The sequence below is a fragment of the Engraulis encrasicolus genome, chromosome 18 (genome assembly GCF_034702125.1).
Source record: "Engraulis encrasicolus isolate BLACKSEA-1 chromosome 18, IST_EnEncr_1.0, whole genome shotgun sequence".
Taxonomy (NCBI): domain Eukaryota; kingdom Metazoa; phylum Chordata; class Actinopteri; order Clupeiformes; family Engraulidae; genus Engraulis; species Engraulis encrasicolus.
In genome coordinates this window covers 28,712,675-28,731,813 of record NC_085874.1, presented here as the reverse complement: position 1 = coordinate 28,731,813, position 19,139 = coordinate 28,712,675, and the positions used below count along the sequence as shown (strand labels likewise).

General features: G+C 39.4%; 2 long non-coding RNA genes across 2 annotated transcripts; both read left to right on the top strand.

Annotated features, from left to right (window-relative positions):
• The first annotated feature begins 88 nt into the window (after positions 1–88).
• On the top strand, positions 89–2,157 carry LOC134468552 (uncharacterized). Its single transcript, XR_010038839.1, has 3 exons — positions 89–618; positions 1,325–1,384; positions 1,946–2,157. It is a non-coding gene; the product is annotated as an uncharacterized LOC134468552 (long non-coding RNA).
• Positions 2,158–2,361: 204 nt separating this feature from the next.
• LOC134468551 (uncharacterized) lies at positions 2,362–5,142 on the top strand. The gene is made up of 3 exons (XR_010038838.1): positions 2,362–2,446; positions 3,107–3,192; positions 3,888–5,142. It is a non-coding gene; the product is annotated as an uncharacterized LOC134468551 (long non-coding RNA).
• The last annotated feature ends 13,997 nt before the right edge of the window (positions 5,143–19,139 follow it).

The following is a 19,139-nucleotide window of genomic DNA, read 5'->3' as shown; positions in this document are numbered from 1 at the left end:
TAACTCCAATAATAGATTACCCACACAACATGAAAATGAACGCTTCTGTTTTCAAGGTTGACTTAACCTTCTACTACTCAGGAGCCTGATCTCGAAGGATTGCGTCTCATTTATCACGCAAACCAAACTCAAAATTGCGTCAATATAAGGACGCATTCTCTTTTATGTCACACATGCGCAGTGGCCACTCTGCTGTCTGGAGCCCCCCTGACATCTTTGTAGCCTAATTTACTGAAAAATAAGCCGTTATTCATGTTGCTCCACATAACCGCGTATTGCAACTTCATAATTAAATCCCCACAACAAAATACTGAGCTTATGGGCTATTTTAGTCACATTTTAGTTCCTAGACAAAAGTCTGTTTTGCTAGGATATTAATAAAATAACAGAAGCTGTTTTATCCTATACGAGAGCATTTGTAGTATTTGTCCAGAAGACTTTTGTGGCTGAAAACCATTCAACCAGTAAGGTTTTTGAAATATTCATTGTAAATAACCCTGATGTACCCCCACTGTTTATGATGATGTCATTTCATCGCGACCTCCATGCATTGGATTGTGGATTTGATTGTACTGCCTGCAGTCTGATGTGGTTTGGCTGAGCTTTATTCATCAATTGGTAAGTTAATCTGATAAATTAGATATTTATCATCTACCCTATTTGAATGCTTGACACAGCGGCACATCGGGATGATCATGCAATTTGTTTATCACACAATTCCCACTTCATTTGTTAAGCTAACTTGGTTTTACGAGCTAGCTGCTTCTACACCCGTATTGTATTACTCGCGTGATTTGTGATGTTAACAGTTTGTTTAGTCCATAATTTATTAACGTGATTGTTTATATGCGTGCCATCTCAGCCACATCCACCTCTGGTTTGCATGTAACATCAAAATTAGCTGCAAGTTCAGTGTGGTGCAACTAAGTTAGCCTAGCTTTACCAAAGGTGTTGTATGATTGTTCTCCCTTTCCAAGGTCTCTGGCTTTTCCAAATTCGACATTAGCTCATTTTGCATCACTAACTAATCAGTATTAATGTGCATTTTGTGTGCAAAGTCAAAGTGCCGTTGAAAATATCTGAAAAAGGAGATCTGAACAGAAATAAGATGAGCTATTAAGTCACACCAACCTAATTGTCTCTTCTAAGCACAATCTTCTCGTTGATTTAATGCATGTTATATTTTCCATCCTCTCCACAGAATATGACAACATTGTCTTCATATGGCTGTTTGTATGCATTATCTAACTGAAGTTGTGTGTGGTTTTTCTGTTGCACATTTAAGAGACTTACTATTTCTTTTGGTCTAAATCTTACTTTACAGTTTTACGTCTCCAGTTTTCCCTGAGGTCCAAAATATTCAGTGGAGTGAAACTGTTGATGGGTAAGTAGTAGTTTCATTTAATTCATATGCTGTGTTTTTTTTAACTGAAGTACAACACAAATCTCAATCCCTCTTTATCAGATCTCATTCTATCTGGTGACATTAGGATATAATTATCAATATTATAAATGCAGTTTTTAGGCATGTCCTTTGTATGTTCACAAAACCAATGAACGAAAGAGAGGGAAGACTAGGAGGGGCCTAGCAAAACCAAAGAGGCACATTAATACTGTAAAAATGACAATGACAGCATAGACGAGCATCATCATATTGGCTGAGAGGACACTATGATACCTCTTCCTTACGATGGTGAATAGTAGATGAGCTGGATAAAAGAGGGGTTAGAGTTTATGCAAATAGTCTTCCCTTAAAAATATCTACCCCCTGCAACCTTGTATGGAAATGGTCTCATCTTGAAAATCACTTGTATTGATATCATTAATACAATTGCTGAGGGGGTTAGTAGACTTAAGTCAGTGATGTGTATTTCCATTGCATTGGTTAATGTGCAGTCTGTTCAAAGTAAGATTTAATATCTATTGGTTGTGTTTCTGTCAGAAGTACAGTGCATTACCAGGCGAATACACCGGTGGCGACAAGATCAAGCAACAGAGAATCGCTGGACTGTGCAGCAAGAGTGATAGAAGTATGTCCGTTAAAAGCAGAATGCAAGCAGTCCAACATTCCAATTGGCTGTGGCGACTGTTGCAATACCACATCATAGCTAATTTGAATAATAAGTAAAACTACAAACTGTCGCTCAAGTCGCGCGAATTGCCTCTAGTTGCCCGAATCACTTTTGTTGGGCGACTCAATGCAAAGTCAATTACTTCCGTCGCTGGAATCGCTGATGTAGTGCTTGGTCTATTTGTGACGGATATGTTGTGGTAGGCTATTCACCTTCTATTCTTGCTATGGTTCATTCTTCTGTTTCAGCAGCAAAATGTAACAAGTTTGTCCTGGAGGACTGCTCTGATGGGGAATGCTGTGGAGGAGAGACAGGCAGACTGTGGTCCATCGTGTGTGCTCCCAGTGCGTTAATACACAGACAGTCCTTTTTAAGTAAGATTTCATATCTCCTGGACCAATAATGAAAATTTGTATTGATCAAACAAAAAAAATGAAGGAGGAATAATATCCATTTATATAATCATTCAATGTGTCATTATGCATGTTTTTGTAATTTCACAGTGACACTTTTACATGTAGTTAAACACATTTCATATACAGACAAAAAATGTGCTAGGCTCCAGTGCTTGAGATTGTGACTGATGTAGACTTTGCAGCTGCACATTTAGTCCACCAGATGGCAGGATTAAGCTTACAAATCAAATAGTTACAATTAACAAAAGGCTTGACCTCAATGGGTGGCTGAACTGGTAGAAACACTTTTAGATGTTATGTTTAGTCATGGGAACTTGTGCCCAAGTCATGGAAAAGTCATGGACATTTGTTGGTTAAAATGTCTTTGAACTCTGATTGGTTGCGTTTCTGTGAAAAGTGGCAAAGATGCATTTCTGCATGTTGCTGTCTTTCTTTAGCCTCCTAGTTTCATAATCAAAAAGCAAGTTCACAGTAAGTAGTTTTGGTATTTTGGGCAGGTCTTTGATGTGCAGATTTAATGTAGTGGTGCGCTGCTTTCTTCATCTACACCTTTCTTCATCCACACCTACTGGTGCTATCACAATAACTGATGTACACTTCTATCTGTGTTGTTTTCAGGTGCAACCAGAGGAATAATGTGATTGAGAGGAAGAGTGGCCCCATACATTGCTTGACCTGGAGCCTACCAAAGTCTAAGGTCTCAGGTACGCAGCAATTGTGGGAATGTTGTTGGAATGTATTGTGTGTTGGCGTTACAGGGCATTCCACTCATTTCTTTGTGGTTAGACGATTCAATGTCATGAATGTCAGCCAAATCACTGGGGTAACATACTGTATGCTTCTGTCTAAACTAACCTTCTGTCTAAATTGGAAAAAACACTACTAACATGATGTTTGCCCAAGTATTGACACTACATCTTATGTGACATTTTTATGGTCGCCCTTTTACATGAAACTTAGTATGTTTCATAAGGGGCCAGTGCACAGTATGTTAGCATTTGACCACCACTGTTTGAGGTGCTGAGGAAATATCTTCAACTCCTCAATGATGCAATTTCAAATTCCTGAATCTGGACTCATGTACCCTCCACAAGCCGTACACAAGTTTTGATGAGCCTGATTGAAATTAAGAGATGAAACTAAGGTGTTCACTCTTAAATTAGAGCTGATACTAATAGTATTACTGATAGTAGATACTAATAGTATTACTATCTCTCACAGTTTGTAATCATAATTTTAGCATTCCTGTTTAATGATGGAATGCTCTTGCTGAGGACTGCTGATTCTGCTGTGTTGTGTTTTGTAGTTGTTGTTAATGTTGTTGTTTTTTTTTATATGGCCATATGCACCGTCATATATTTACTCATGCCCATGCATGTATATTTATTTTGTTTTGCAGGTGTCTCCAGAAGAACACATCCCAATGAAGACCCCAGTCATAGTCATCAACTTGACAGCTCAGCCTGTTACTTGAACTGTGTTCTTAGAGCCAAGTGTAACTGAGGTGTTTCCACACAGTCTGTCCCCCTTAGATCTTGAACTTGCCACCACCTAGTCAACGCATCGGTTCGGGTATGGGAGGCACAGCACGATACCGCTGAGCTAAATGACCAGTCCCATAGCTCAGCGCTGCTGGTACTGTATGAGGCTTCGGGAGGGAGGTTTACTATCCTTCCACGCCACACTCTGCTAGTTGGCCTCCGTTACACAAGCTCGAATAATCCAAGCAGCCAATCCAACTTCTTCAGCACTGCCTTTGAACACTATGAAGAACCACTCAGAACCACTGGTCCTAGAACTAAATGACCACATTATACTGTTAAAGGTCCACTGTGTAGGATGGTGATCAGAGCAGGTATTGCACCTATGCTGCTCATTGCAACTGTGCTACCTATTGTCCATTTTGACTTTTGAATTTTCAAGAATTTTACCAAGTATTTACTAGTATGTACCAATATTTACTAGTATGACCAAAATACAGTACATTATGCAACTAAATTCAAGATGGTGGACAATGGACTCCTTTCATGTTTTCATGAAAAGTGTAATTTTCCCAGTCATAATGAATACTCAGAATTTGATGGTGGTAAGTATTCTGAAAAAGGTTACATTTGTGAATGGCCTGAATGAATTCTGGAAAGAAACTGCTTAAAAATATTACACAGCGTACCTTTTAACATTTCATCTGTAGTAACAGAATGTAGCGTTTCTCAGCTGCGACTCAAACCTAGACCCTCTTTCGTGGTGGTTGTTGTAATGACACACTAAAAGCGATAATATCTGCATGAAGCTGCTCAGAAAGTGTCACTGGATATATACCTTGATAAAAGCAACAGAATCTTCAAAGAAGAACAGATACAAAATGGGATGCATGCATCATGACATTCCAACTGGTTGCAGTGATATTCACTGGTTGCAGTGATATTCATGGAAATGTCTAATGCCTTTTCACCATTAACTTAAACTTCTTTTATGTTCTGTTCTTGTCTCTTTGTTATGATTGAATTAGGAGTTTTAATTTACACAAAAGCTGACACATTTCCCACCTTTCTGTTAAGACTTGGTCCTAAGTGTTCTGATTTGTTTGCTGTTTTATACCTTGTGAATATTGATGATTTTTTAATGATTTTTAATAAACTGTTTTGATCATTACATTGCACGTCTTAGTTATTTACAGGATTTTGGTCACAGTCCCTGGAGATGTGTGGGTTTAGGTGCGTTGCACAAGGGCACTTCAGCTGAGGATGTCGGGCGAGGTAAAGCTGGGATTCAAACATGCAACCCTCTGATCTTAAACTCATTTCCTCAAGCATTAGACCACGACTGATCACCTTGTTTTACTGGTGATTTCATGTTTAATGCAATAAATAAAACATCTTAGCATTGATGATGCCCTTAGTAATTACTGTCATTGTCTTTTAAAGTATGATCACTGCATTTTGGTCATGGTTATAAGGCCAAGTTAGGCTAACACTGACTTGAGGAGTCTTCAGTGCAGCATATTGATAAAGTCCAGACACTGAGTTAGTTGATTCAATACAGTATGGACAATGAGTCTTTTTGGGCTGCATTATGAAAGAGAGCTGGCCCAAAACCTGGTTTAGTATGTGTTGGTGTTGAATACTCAATAGAAATGCAGGAACAAAGTGAAATGATATTATGCAGTCTTGTACATTCCTTATGATGTTTAAAGACTACATTCACCATTTCTAGCTACCTTCTAGGCCCATAAAATGTGGTAAGCTATGACATGCTGATGTGTGCTTACAACAACTGTAATCCAATCATGGCATGTAGTTCATGGAATTACATATTACTTGGGTCTCGGATTAAAACTATGCATGTGACATAAAATAATGTTACCTAAAACATTTCTGAAATCTAATTGCACTCTGTTGCATCCCTTTTATGATAAGAAAAATACAGCCACATGAAATTACACCATGCAGTCTTTTGTACACCCAGGGGCGCAACTACAGTATATGCGACGAATGCGTTGCAGGGGGGCGCCAGAGAGAGGGGGGCACCAAAGGGAGGGCATTGGAGGGCGCCAAATAATGGGTTTTTTTTGGGGGGGGGGGGGGGGCACCTAATAGTTCTTGCATACCCCCCCAGAAATGAGTAGTTGTGCCCCTGTGTACACCAGTGATACACATATTTCAAGACTATAAGACCACTAGGATTCTATCACCATTTCCAGATACTTTATAGGCTGGTAGAATGTTGATTATATGCTGCCAGGACATTCTGACATGTCCATACAACAACTCACCCAGGCATGGCCCGTATTCTAAAGAATTGTATTATTTGAACCCAAGATTTAAGCCATGCATGTGACATACAATAATTTCCTGAATTATGCTGTGTAATCTAATTGCAATTTACACACTCACTGGTTCTGTAGCACCACCTTATACACCACATTTTATCCTTAATCCAACAGGCGTTTCATCATTTTCAGTTTGTTTCATCATTTTCAATTTGTGTAATCCCTAACAGTAACATAATGTTCCACGTGCTCATATTTGTTTTCAATAACTGCCCTATAACTCTATTACAGGCTATTCATTATGGAATTCGTGATAATTAGGGTTAGGGTTACCATTTCTAATTTCCTTTTATTGCAGGATGACAAACTTTGGTATGCAACATCAATGTGTAACGAAAAACATGGGATTGGAGTCTGATTGTGGATTACTCATTGTTAAACTCAATAGCGCCCCCTAGGAATTCTTTTTTTTGACATTTTTGGCACCATCTGCTGGCAACATGCAACAATCTGGTAATCTAAAATTTGGCGTAGAACATCTTTGTGTCTCCCAGAATAAGTAAGTTAAGTCAAATTACAGATTTCCTAGCCACAGACTCTGTAGCGCCCCCTACAATTTCATGCACTTTCTCTCTTTTTGACAACTTTGGCCCCACCCCCTTGGAATTCAAAAGTACATACAGACTTCATATTGGATATGTCACTTATATAGGTCACACTGAACATGTGAGTGAAGTCAAAATGCAGCCAACACATTTGCAGACTCAATAGCGCCCCCTAGAAATTCTATTTTTTGTCAGTTTTTCCTCATTTTTGACCCAGTCTACAGCCAACACATAAAAAGGTAGAAGCCTGCAATTTGGTATGTTAGATCTATGTGTCACACAGAATAGGAAAAATAAGTTAAATTACAACTTCCATGTTCACTGGCTCTATAGCGCCCCCTAGAAATTCCACATTTTTGATTTTTGGCCCCGCCTCCCAGTCACATACAAGCAGGTAGAGGGCCAATATTTTACAGATATGTTTGTCACTATAGCCTCTATCAAAATATGTGCCATATGTTGACATTCCATGAAAAAAAAGGTGTTACGCCTACCAAGCTGTAAATGGCTCCTTCGCTTCTTTTAATGGTACCTTTTTAGGATGGCTGTGGGCTAAGCATCGACAGAGCATGAAAATTTGCGTGTAATATATTTATTTTTGCAGATCATGTATTTCTGCATCAAGACAAGTCAAAATAAGAATGTTTTGATGTTTTTTGACCAATTTATTGACTTTTAAGCATTAAAAGTCACAACCGTTGGATGCCAAAATTACACATGGCAAGCATTTCCCTTTCCCTACAGTGGCTACTATTAGTCAAATGCCTGAAAAATGGTTAATATAATTTCAGCACATATCCATTTGTCAATTCAAGTACATATTGGGATGTGTAAGTGGGTAATAAATGATTTATTAACTTAAAATTACCAACCGTCATAGCCGTTTCCTACCAAAATTATGCATTTCCAAGCATCCCAGTTTGCCCCACAGTGGCTACATTGACTCAAATACCTGAAAATTGGTTTATTTCACCACAGCACACATGGCTTTGTCAATCCAAGCACATATGGGGATGTTTAAGTGGGTTTTCAATCATTTATTTACTTATAAGTATCAAAAGTCTTAGTCGCTTGCTGGCACAATTATGTATTTCCAAGCAATTCAGGATGCCCCACGCATGGCTATTGAATCAAGCGTCTAAATCTTGGATTATTTCCTATCAACTTGCCAATTCAAGTGCATATGTGGATGTTAAAGAGAGTTTTAAGGATGTATGGACATAAAAGTAGGCTACCAAAAGTCATAGCTTGCTGCCAAAATAAGCATATACGTTCCCCCCAGTGGCTACATTGAGTCAAATCATGCTGGATTATTTCTGCAAGGCGTATGTTCACCTATCAATTAAACTAAAATGTGGATATTCAAGTGGGTTTTGAATTAGGCTATGTAAGTTATGTGTGTAGGCAAAACAAACCTATTTTTACAGAAAAAAAACGAACTGGCAGCATATCCAAAACGGTCTCAGATTTGACATTGCAAAACTGTTTTTTATTTTTATTTTAGAATGGCACACATCTGGCCTATAAGCACAACTCAAAATACATATTTACAAGTGGGTTTTGAAGGATCCAAGCCAGGAGTATTAAGACAAAATGCCAAAATCAAAATCTGAAATAAAGTTAGGCCAAACGAAGTATTTGTTTTGTGTGTAATATTGTTTTGTGTGTAATATTTTTAGTATTATTTCCAGAGTAATACTAATACTACTGCTGCCCATTAACAGATGTTAGGAGACCTTTTTAATGAATACTTACCACCGTCATGAAATTCAAAGTAGGCTATTTGTTATGACCGCCATTTTGAATGTCCAGAAATAGAATTTTTAGCTGCAAAACTTACTGTACTTTGGTCATACTATTAGATATCACTTTAGTCCTATTATTTAGTAATTAATCATGAAAGGATCTAATTTGGCAATGGGCAGCACTATTTCAATGAGCAGCATAGTTGCAATACTCTGGCCAACATCCTACACAGCGCACCTTTAAGTAGACCTAATATGTAACGAATTGGTCATTGCCATTCTGGTAACAGCTAATTTAGGTCTACAGGGGTAGTGCTTTAAAATGTTACATACACTCTTCTCCATCATCATGCATGGTAGTTCATATTGTGTTACATATGAATGAGCTGTTTCATTGGCCTGGGCACACTCATATTCCTCTGACAACCAAATTTCATGTTCAAGTCTTGTTACAACATACATTAATGGTGTATGTGGGCCAACTGTGTAATACACATTTGAAATGATCCCATGGGCTGCATGAAATTAAGATTTTGCCCCCAGTGTTATGTACAATAAAACTGTAAACAATACGCTACACACAGAGCTGTCAAAGTCTAGCCATACCAGACGTTTATTTCACTGAACTCGCATCCCAGCATGCCCTGCACAAATGTTATTATGTCGTCTTCAAGTAGCATCAGGAAATATGAAATATCAGCACAGGCAACAGAGCAGATATAACATTTCCCCCCTCCCCAGGGGAGACCCAGGAACATCATTCATATTGTCAGAGTACATAGTCCCTGAGATGGCCTGGATGGGCCCTTGTACGGGCCGGTTGCCTCCAGGTCTGTTGCAGTAGGCGGCGGCACCTTGCGAACACGGCATAAAATGGCGGGGCCCAGCTGCTCAGTCACTTGCAGTGGGGCAGAACAGAATGACTTGAGCTTGTGGCCCCGGGTAGGCCTGCGGATCCTCAATCAGTCCAGTGGAGCAAGTGTGGGGCTTTTAACCCTGTGGGAGCGGTCAAAGCACTGTTTCACTCTGCGTTGATGAGTGGCGACCCAGCTGCTCCAGTGTCTGGTGTCGCGCACCATGCGGGGCAGATGGTAGTGGGCCAACAGGGAACTGCAGACGATCCAAAGGTAAAGGCAGTTCGGTCTAAGTTTAATGTGAAGACTAGCAAAAAACACATTCTATTAATTTAACATATACTCAACTCCAAGCTCAAACCTGATAAAGGCATATAGTATATTGACAATTCAGAATTCAAAACAAGGACCAACCAGATGTGTCAATTACGTAAACTTTGACAAAGTTTTGTATAAAAATCACCTGTCACATCGACTTGACTGGTCCCTTGAAGAAGAAATATTACAGACTGTACACAATTCAGAATCGTTGGCAGGCATCATTAATGTATCACAGCTATTAAAACCACCTGAAATAAAATATGACTTATAGTGGATCGTGTAGAATTATACTGTGAGTCTGCATACAGCCTCTGGTCATGCCATGACCAAGTGAAGACGTATGGCAGTTCTTCAGTCACTTGGTCATAATTCGGCATCCTGGGATGGGAGAGAGGAGGGACGATTCGGCATGACAGTCTGGTAGATGAAGATGTTGGCGAGTCTGGAGTTGCGGAAGCAGATACTCCTGTACCTCTACCCGGAGGGCAGCAGGCTGAACAGCTTGTATGCGTTGTGGTATACATCACTGCCAATAATCAGTCCTTCATAGGTGAAGCAGGTGGTAAATGTCTTGCTTGAGGGGAGTGGGGTCCCAGAAGCCTTGTTGTAGTCTGTGCAGCTTCCACCCCACATAGTGATGATGAATCTACGGAATTCGGTGACACACTGGAAACAACATAAAAAACAGGAGATATATATTTTAAACAAATATATACATTTTTTTTTTAAAGCAGGAGATATATACACAGAAACATATACATAACAATCTCAAATTAAATACAGATTCAGACATTATAATGGCTTTTCACTTGTTGCTGCATTTGGGGAAATGATACATTTTTTTAGTGTACTCATCCCTCTCAACTTTCAAGCAGTTTGTGGAGACTCATCTCGTCTGAGAGAGCTCCCCTACATAACAAAGCATTCATTCCTAATCTGTAATTCATAACCCTATGCACTTACTTTATCCTGCTTACACACGATCAGTAGGTCTTCAGTTTTACAATGGTTTACTTGTATACAGCTGTCCTCTGTGTTCACCCCACACTCTGATCCACATGGATACACATTTGGATAAAGTGTCTGCTAAATGAATTGTAATGTAATGTAATGTAATGTGATAAAATCACAACACCAAAACAACAACTAAACTGTACTTAAGTTAACCTTCATCTACTTGGTGGGTTAAAAGATGTCAAGTAGACATATTCTTTTCAGCTTTACAATGTAGAGGGGTGATATTTGTGTGGAGATCTACAAACACAACTGGGAGGTTAGCATGGTCCATTCTGCAGGAGCAGCACTGAGCAATGTGTGCGGTGTGGGGGAGATAATATGGTTAGGTTGAGAAATATGGTTAACTACTTCTACTGTGATCCACCTTCATAGTACACGGACGTAAGACACTTTACCACTGACAGATATTTGGTTGTCTATTGACCCCAAGTGATGGCCTTCAAAAACATCACAGGCAGGATAATGGAGCGCATATGCTTTTTCGACAGATAAAGTAAAACATACCTGCAACCAAACTGGCAGCGTGTTCACTCATCATCTCCTTAGCACATACCCATTAGAATCTGTGAAAAGTGTAACATGCAATGAAATTAGAGTTGTCTGCCTGTATTGTGAAACTCAAACATTCTAATGACTAATCTTGCGGAGCGAGTAATTAGTGGTGTGTGTGTGGAGTCAAGTCAGTTATATTGTCATTTTCTTCATATGCACAGGTTATACAAGTAAAATGAAATTCTCACTCTATGCCATGTCAGGACATAAGTTAGTCTGTAAATGTCAGTTCTGTGTATGTCTGACATTAGTGCAAGACAGGACACGTAACACTAGTAACAATAAAGTAATTAATTAATAAATAATTACAACAAGCAGCGTTGGTCTGCGTCTGAGGTAGTGCAGGTAAGGTGCAGGTAAGGTGCAGTCACATGGTGCGGTTCCATAGGAGCTGTCTGTGTGTGTGTATGCGTGTGCGTGTGTGTGTCCTTTCCACGAGGGACAGGATCAACAAGCCATTATGTACAGTATGATGTCAAACGCAAACAGGTCATTTGAGTAATCTGGGTCTTCACTTTTTCCCTTGGATGCTCATCAGTGTAGGGCCTCTAAAACTTGGTCGAAGTAGACAAATACTGAGGCACTCAAGGTAACATTTTTTTCTTTTATTATTTGGCTACAATGCCTACGTGTTTCGATCCTTATGTCCCTTCCTCAGGGCATATGTAAAAATTGTAACCTTTAGGAGTTTAGTGCCTCAGCATTGTTCTACCTATGTATGATGTGTTGTATGTTGTTGCAGGGTCCAGACAGTTATTGTTGGGTAGTGTATGAATGGGATAGTGGGGTAGTGTGTTTAGAGAATGCCAAAAATCTGCACATAAGCAGTGTAGTCAGTAGATCCACATCACAAGATGAGATTCTGGGGGGTGAAATGGGATGAATTTGATGTGCAAAATAGAAAGACCACAGCTGACCGACCAGTATGACAAAATGTTCAGTTTGTGTATGCTTACCTGCAAATTAGTCTCTGGAAGTAGGAGGGGGAGGGCTGGATTATCTGACGGAGGCTGGACAGGATGAATTCCATGGGAATGGTTGAAGAGGGCAGTCGGGGTGCCCGGAGTGTCATCACTACCCCTCGCTGCAGCTCCTGGATCAGCTAGGTTGTTGGCACTGCCTGGGCTGAGGAGCTGGATTTCTGTTTTTGCCATGATTGGTAGACCCTTTGAATAACTCGTTACCAGCATGATCTATGTAGGTAGGAACAAGCAAAATCCACAAAGATGGTGTGTATACAGCAGGGGTGAAAGTAGTTTTCATGTCTTACAGGTGCTATACCCCACCCATCCCCACCCTCAACCAAACAAAATAAACATGAGCACTACAGATCTATAACTGACTCTTTCAGGTGTCTTCATAGGACACTTGTCTCAAATGGCAGTGTATGTGTTTTTCCACACCTTGCTTTTTCAGATGAGGGTTTTTGTCCAGCATTAACTCTGTTCTCTTACCAGCTATGTGCTGCTGCTGTAAATGTTATACCAGTCATACACACCTGTGCGCAACGGTACACTTTCAGATGCCTAGGAGCGATGCGATGGAGATGCCTAGGGAAATGCAGACATAACATATGATGACCATATGATCACAAGACTACTACTACTACTACTGTAACAAAACAACAACAAAAAACACAAATAACAGTACTAAAAACATTATGGTAAGCTTATTTAGTCACACAGCATCTCATTCATATGCAGTTAAAAAAAACATGAAAAAATAAATAAAACAGCCCCACCCAATGAAGTTCGATATAGAGTTGGGGGAATTAGAATATGTAATGGAAATTGGCCATTTTATACAGAGAAGCATTTGAAACAAGGTAGACACAGTTTTGGCTGCAATGCTAGGTTGGGTGCCATGGTCAATAGGACTTTTATTTTTTTTTTAAATTACTATGACATTATACTTTAGCTGACGCTTTAGTCCAAAGCACAGAGTATTGGTTACAGTCCCTGGAGCAGTGTGGGGTTAGGTTACGTGCCTTGCTCAAGGGCATCTCAGCCATGGAGCAAGATAGGGAGTGGAAAAGTGGGATTCTAACCTGCAACCCTCTGATCTGACGCCCGCCTCCTGCTCTAGGCTGCCTACTTCATGTATAGATGCAAATGTAAGTTCAAACACATTTTACCTGCATGTACAGAAAGAATGGAATTTGAACTTGAAACACCTAACCAAACCTGTAGCCTACACACACAAAATGACTGCCCATGTAGCCTACCTGGGACAGAAGTACCAGCTCAGTAGGTTAATGACAGAACCAGTCCGAAGCAGGTACAAAATATCCTGTCACCTGAAAGTTGGGGGGGAGAGAGAGAGAGAGAGAGAGAGAGAGAGAGAGAGAGAGAGAGAGAGAGAGAGAGAGAGAGAGAGAGAGAGAGAGAGAGAGAGAGAGAGAGATTAGTGAACCTGTCAAGCAAGTGCTCTGCTCAGAATGAGATTTCAGAGTACATATCGCGCTATTTACTCTCTTTAGCAGAACTTTGGCGCATCTGACGTCGTTTTCAAAGTTCTGCTTGCTTGATGAGGCCGAGATACCGCTTGTAAAACCAAACAGTATAAATAATTATGGACAGAATAATTTGCCACGCGAGCAATAATGGGTAGGCTAGGCTAGGCTACACAGTAGAAGCAGCTGGCTGGTAAAACCAACTGTGACAGTCAGAAAAGTTTGGCGACTAAACCAATGATGTGACCTGGAAGATGCATTCAAATATAGCAGTTAATGCACATTCACCTTATCAATTAAATTAACTTACCTCCAGTCCAATACGGTCCAGCTAAACCCAGTACATGGGAATGCAGTCCGTAAAATCCACAATCCAGAGAGTGGTCGCAATAAAATGACATCATTGGTGTAGTAGCAGAGGGAGGGGGTCTGGGGATTTATGAATGAAATATTTGAAATTATTCAAAACGTTGTAGGCCTAGAGGTTGTTGTGCGCAAATCACGATCTGGACAAATGTATGTCAATGTTTACAGGGTTCGTTTTAATTCAATCAAACAGATTCTCAAATCCACACAGTGGTTTTCTCTAAAATCTTGTGGCCTATGTGAGTGTAGCCAGGCCGCCCGCGAACACCTTCAGTGTTGCTTCTAGTCAGGTCAAGAGCAATACAAATTGTTGGGGTGTCTCAGATGGCACACTTGTGCACTTTGGGCACTATATTTCAGTGCATAGGGCGCTTTCAAAGTAAAATTTTGTTAGTTCAGTGCACTGAAAAGCGCCCGGATGATGCCCTAACAATGGCGGGAAATGCAGTGCTTGAACGATGGACACTTCACGCACTAAACGGGCGCCATGTTGACAAAAACGGAAGAAACGTGAGTTCAGTAGAAGAGGTTGGTCAACTGTCTCCTGTATTTCTGTAAGTAATGTTGCTGAGACACCAACCTTTTCATGCCAAGCCAAGTATTGTAGGCCTACACAAAATAGCTGCCAGTTGGGATGTAGAAAATGTAAATACAAGCACGACACACTGTGCAATGTAAACAGTAGCCAACCGATATTCAGCCAACCGGTTTATGGCTAGTTTGCATTTAATTTGATAAACTATAACATCGAAAAGAACACTGTGCCATCGCTATGAACGTAAATGATTACAGTTTTTCTCGATTGCTTCCACACAGTTTCTGATACTTCACACACAATTCTGGAAACATGATCTCACCCATTTCCCAACTCCTCTAACCAATGTCACTGAGCAATAAACACAATTCCTTCTTTACACTCATATTTCAGTTTCAAAACACACTCTTTTCAAAACACTACACACAATTCTCTGGATTAGACACAATTTTCATGAAGAAAATTCTGGGTTGTCGCATGGAACACAATTCATTCAAAATCCTAAAATCAACTGCCATACTATGTTCACTTCCTCATCACATGGGCAAACTCTCTTCATATCTGTTTACAATCTGAAATCATCACCCCATAGGGACACACATTGCATGTGACATTGATGAAAACATGAGTGGATGCAGTGAGAACACACATTTGTTTTGTTTCTGATCCCCAAAATATGTCATAGAAGAGATCACTTTCATGTGGTTACCCAATATTCTACAGCAAATTTGTGCTATTTTTTTCTATGTCAGAAAAATATGTAAAATACATTTTTTTTGCCACACATCTGTGTACTCTGATTCTGAAAACAATATGTCAGTGTTTTACAACAGAAAAACGCTCTGTAGTAAGAGGAACACTGAACAAAATAAGTTTCTACTGTGTGTCAAGCTGAGTAGGCTATAGTGTTTTACCATATGACCATTAGTGTTCAATGGCTCATATTAGTGTGGATTAAAATTACTGCTTGTGTGTGTCATTTGAGAACAAAATTACCTTTTTAGAAGAGAGTACACTGTTTTGAGACAAGACGTGCATTTTTCAAAGGTAGTGAGGAGTTTTGCCCGTTGTGTGTGAGTTTTGGGGATTTGTGTATAGAGTTTTGAGAATTCGAGACCTGATTCCGAAAATTGTGTGTAAGCAATCGAGAAAAACTCTAAAAGTTTATCCTACCTCTCTGTCGAGACGTCATGACTTGTTGCAGAATCAACTTCACTCGCTTTTTGTCCTGGAGACCTTTTCCGCATTTTGTTTAGTTGCCTTGGCTATTGCTGCAGAGTGCAGTGCAGTAGGTCAAATCTGTATGGCCTCTTACAGTTTTTCTCGGTTGCCTACACACAAGTTCTGGTACTTCACACACAATTCTCGGAACATCTCACCCATTTCCCAACTCCCCTAACCAATGTCACTGAACACTAAACACAATTCCTACTTAACACTCAAATTCCAGTTTTAAAACACACTCTTTTCGAACCATTACACACAATTCTCTGGATTACACTCAATTTTCATAAAGAAAAACACTGGGTTTCTCATGGAACACACTGTCATTCACAACACTATATCAACTGCAATACTATGTTCACTTCCTCATCACATGTGCAAACTCTCTTCATACCGGTTTACAATCTGAAATCATCACCCCATAAGGACACACATTGCATGTCATATTGATGAAAAATGAGTGGATGCAAGGAGAAAACCCATTTGTTTAGTTTTTGAACTCAAAAATATGTTATACAAGACATAACTTTCATGTGGTTACCCAATATTTTACAATACATTAGTGCAATTTTTAAATATTTGTAAAAATATGTAAAATATATACGCGTCTGTGTACTCCGAGTCTAAAAACAATATTTCAGTATTTTACTACAGAAAAATACCATCTTTAGTAAGTAGAACACTGAAGAAAATAAGTTTCTACTGTGTTTCAAGTTGAGTATAGAGTTTTTTTTCATAGCAATAGGCTATACAGTAATGTAATGGTTTTTTGTACTGCCAAATAGGCAGTGGGGTTTATCTTTGTGTTGTTTTTGTGAAAAAGACATAAACATCTTTCTGTTTCTGTTTGTGTGTTGTGGGAATGAAGTTTTTCCAACTTATGTCACAGTATCCATGCAATCCAGAACAAAAAAAGCCCAAGTTACTGGGAGAAATTAGTTTTACCCTGTGCCCAACAGTGTTTTAATGGGTCTGCAAATGTGTATTGTAGTGACTGTCTGTGTGTGTCATTTGACGACAAAATGAGGTTTTTAGAAGAGAGTACATTGTTTTGAGACAAGACGTGCATTTTTCAGAGGTAGTGAAGAGTTTGGCCCGTTGTGTGTGAGGTTTGGAGATTTGTGTGTAGAGTTTTGAGAATTCGAAGACCGATTCCGAAAATTGTGTGTAGGCAATCAAGAAAAACTGTAATCGGGTACTAGGACTACAATGTAGCCTGACATTCCCGTTCTGCAGGACAAAGTTCATAAAGGCTTGTCCACAGGAGTTCATGGTGCTTGGAAATAATGTTGGAGAAAGTTTTTTTTTCCAGGAAGGTAATAACAAAACAAAAGTATGAATAGTGTTACCTTAACCAATCAGTAGACCTAACGGACTTCGCGGGTGAGTTCTGCATCACCACTCTCAACTGTTTGCTGATTGGCTAAACAGTGAGCAAACCGAGCTTGGAGGCTTTTGCCAGACGACGTGCGGAGCCAATATCTTTGGCTGGAGAACATAGGATGGCATTGCCAGGCTAAGACTGTGAGCCTATGTGTTTGTTTCAATACCAACGTATAGTGGGACTGAGTGAAAAATGTATGGTTTTCACATTAACATAATGAATGCATTCATTTAGCATTTGTTTAGCCTTGTCAAATTATGGAGGTCGATATGGGAGTCATGGGAGGACAATAACCAACCGAGCAGAGTTATACTTAAACTCTAGGGGGCGCCATTGAGATAAATTTGGCCTTTTTTTTTTTCCTGCAGGTTGTCCGTGGCAGCTCCTGTTTCTCTGAACATACAAGCAATGCTAAAGTGCAGATTGACAAAGATGTCTTTACTGAAAAGTCATGAGGTATGCTGTTCTAATGGATGTTGTGTGTTGTGTAATGTTTTAAAAGAATCCCTTTTCAAGTGTCAGCTATGTTGAAAGTTGTTGATGGTGCTGCATACAGTAGGTCTATATTCAGAAAATGTGCATAGGCTACTTTATTATGCAATTCACATGGCATTCTTCCAAATATAGACTAGGTCAGGATTTGGACAGTACGGTTGTGACAGACTAGGCCTACTTCAAAGTGAGCTCTTCCTAGTACAGTGTTTTTCTACACTGGGGTCGAGATCCCATGTGTGGTCGCTTGGAATTCAAATGGGGTCTCCTGAAATGTAGGTGTGAAAAAAACAATACAGATTAATATTACCAATTATAACATAGTATTATTGAATATTTGGACTGAAACACCGCATACAATCTTAGACTTTTACTTATTAAATACTTATTAAATGGGTTATTAAATATATATAGGTTTAATAGCATACAAGTTAGCTTGTCATGTTTTTTTGTTGTTCTTGTTGGTGGTGGTCGCCAAAAAAAATGTGTATGATGTCCCCCAGAAATTTGGAATCCCAGGCCGAGACCGGTTGGAAACCACTGTCTTATTACCACATGACTTAGTTGGCTTTCCTGGGTTCCCTCCTGCTCTCGGACTCCATAGATAAGTAGTTAGATCAGTAGTTCTCAAAGCGTGGTCCAGGGCCCTCTCTCGGAGGTCACACATTGCCAGGGGGCCCCCTGAAAGAGTTTGTTGCACTGCAACATTTTTGAGAGGATCCGTACTAAATGTTCTGCTCCAGTAGAGATCCCCAGCACAACAAGAGCCTCTGCAGTAGACACAGTAAGAAAAGTATATTTCTATAAATCCACTGTCTTCAAGCTATATTTGTCCCCATCTGTGCCTCCAAAATGTCTTCCGCAAGATCTGTTCAAATTCTCGCTCAACTAAATGCAATTAATAGTATTTGTTAAAGTATGCACAAAATGAAACATACTGCATCCTTAGTATGAGAAGGTTTTGCTTGCTACTACAACTACTACTACTACTAATAATAATACTGATAATAATAATATTAATAATAATAACAACAACAACAACAATAATGTTATTATTATTAAAATAACATTAAAATAGTATTATAATAATGTTATTAACAATAATAATAATGTTGTTGTTGTTGTGTGGATTTGCAGGCTAATGTAGTTGATAATTCAAAATCAAGTTATACATTCCACAAAAAATAGTTCACTGCCATTTGGTACCACATGATGGCGCCAACCACTATACAATGACACTCCACTAATCTGTGTTTGCCTTGACATGTTGAGAATTGCAACCCCTTAGCGGACCACCCATTACTATTGGAAAAAAAAAACTCTGAATTGGGTTAA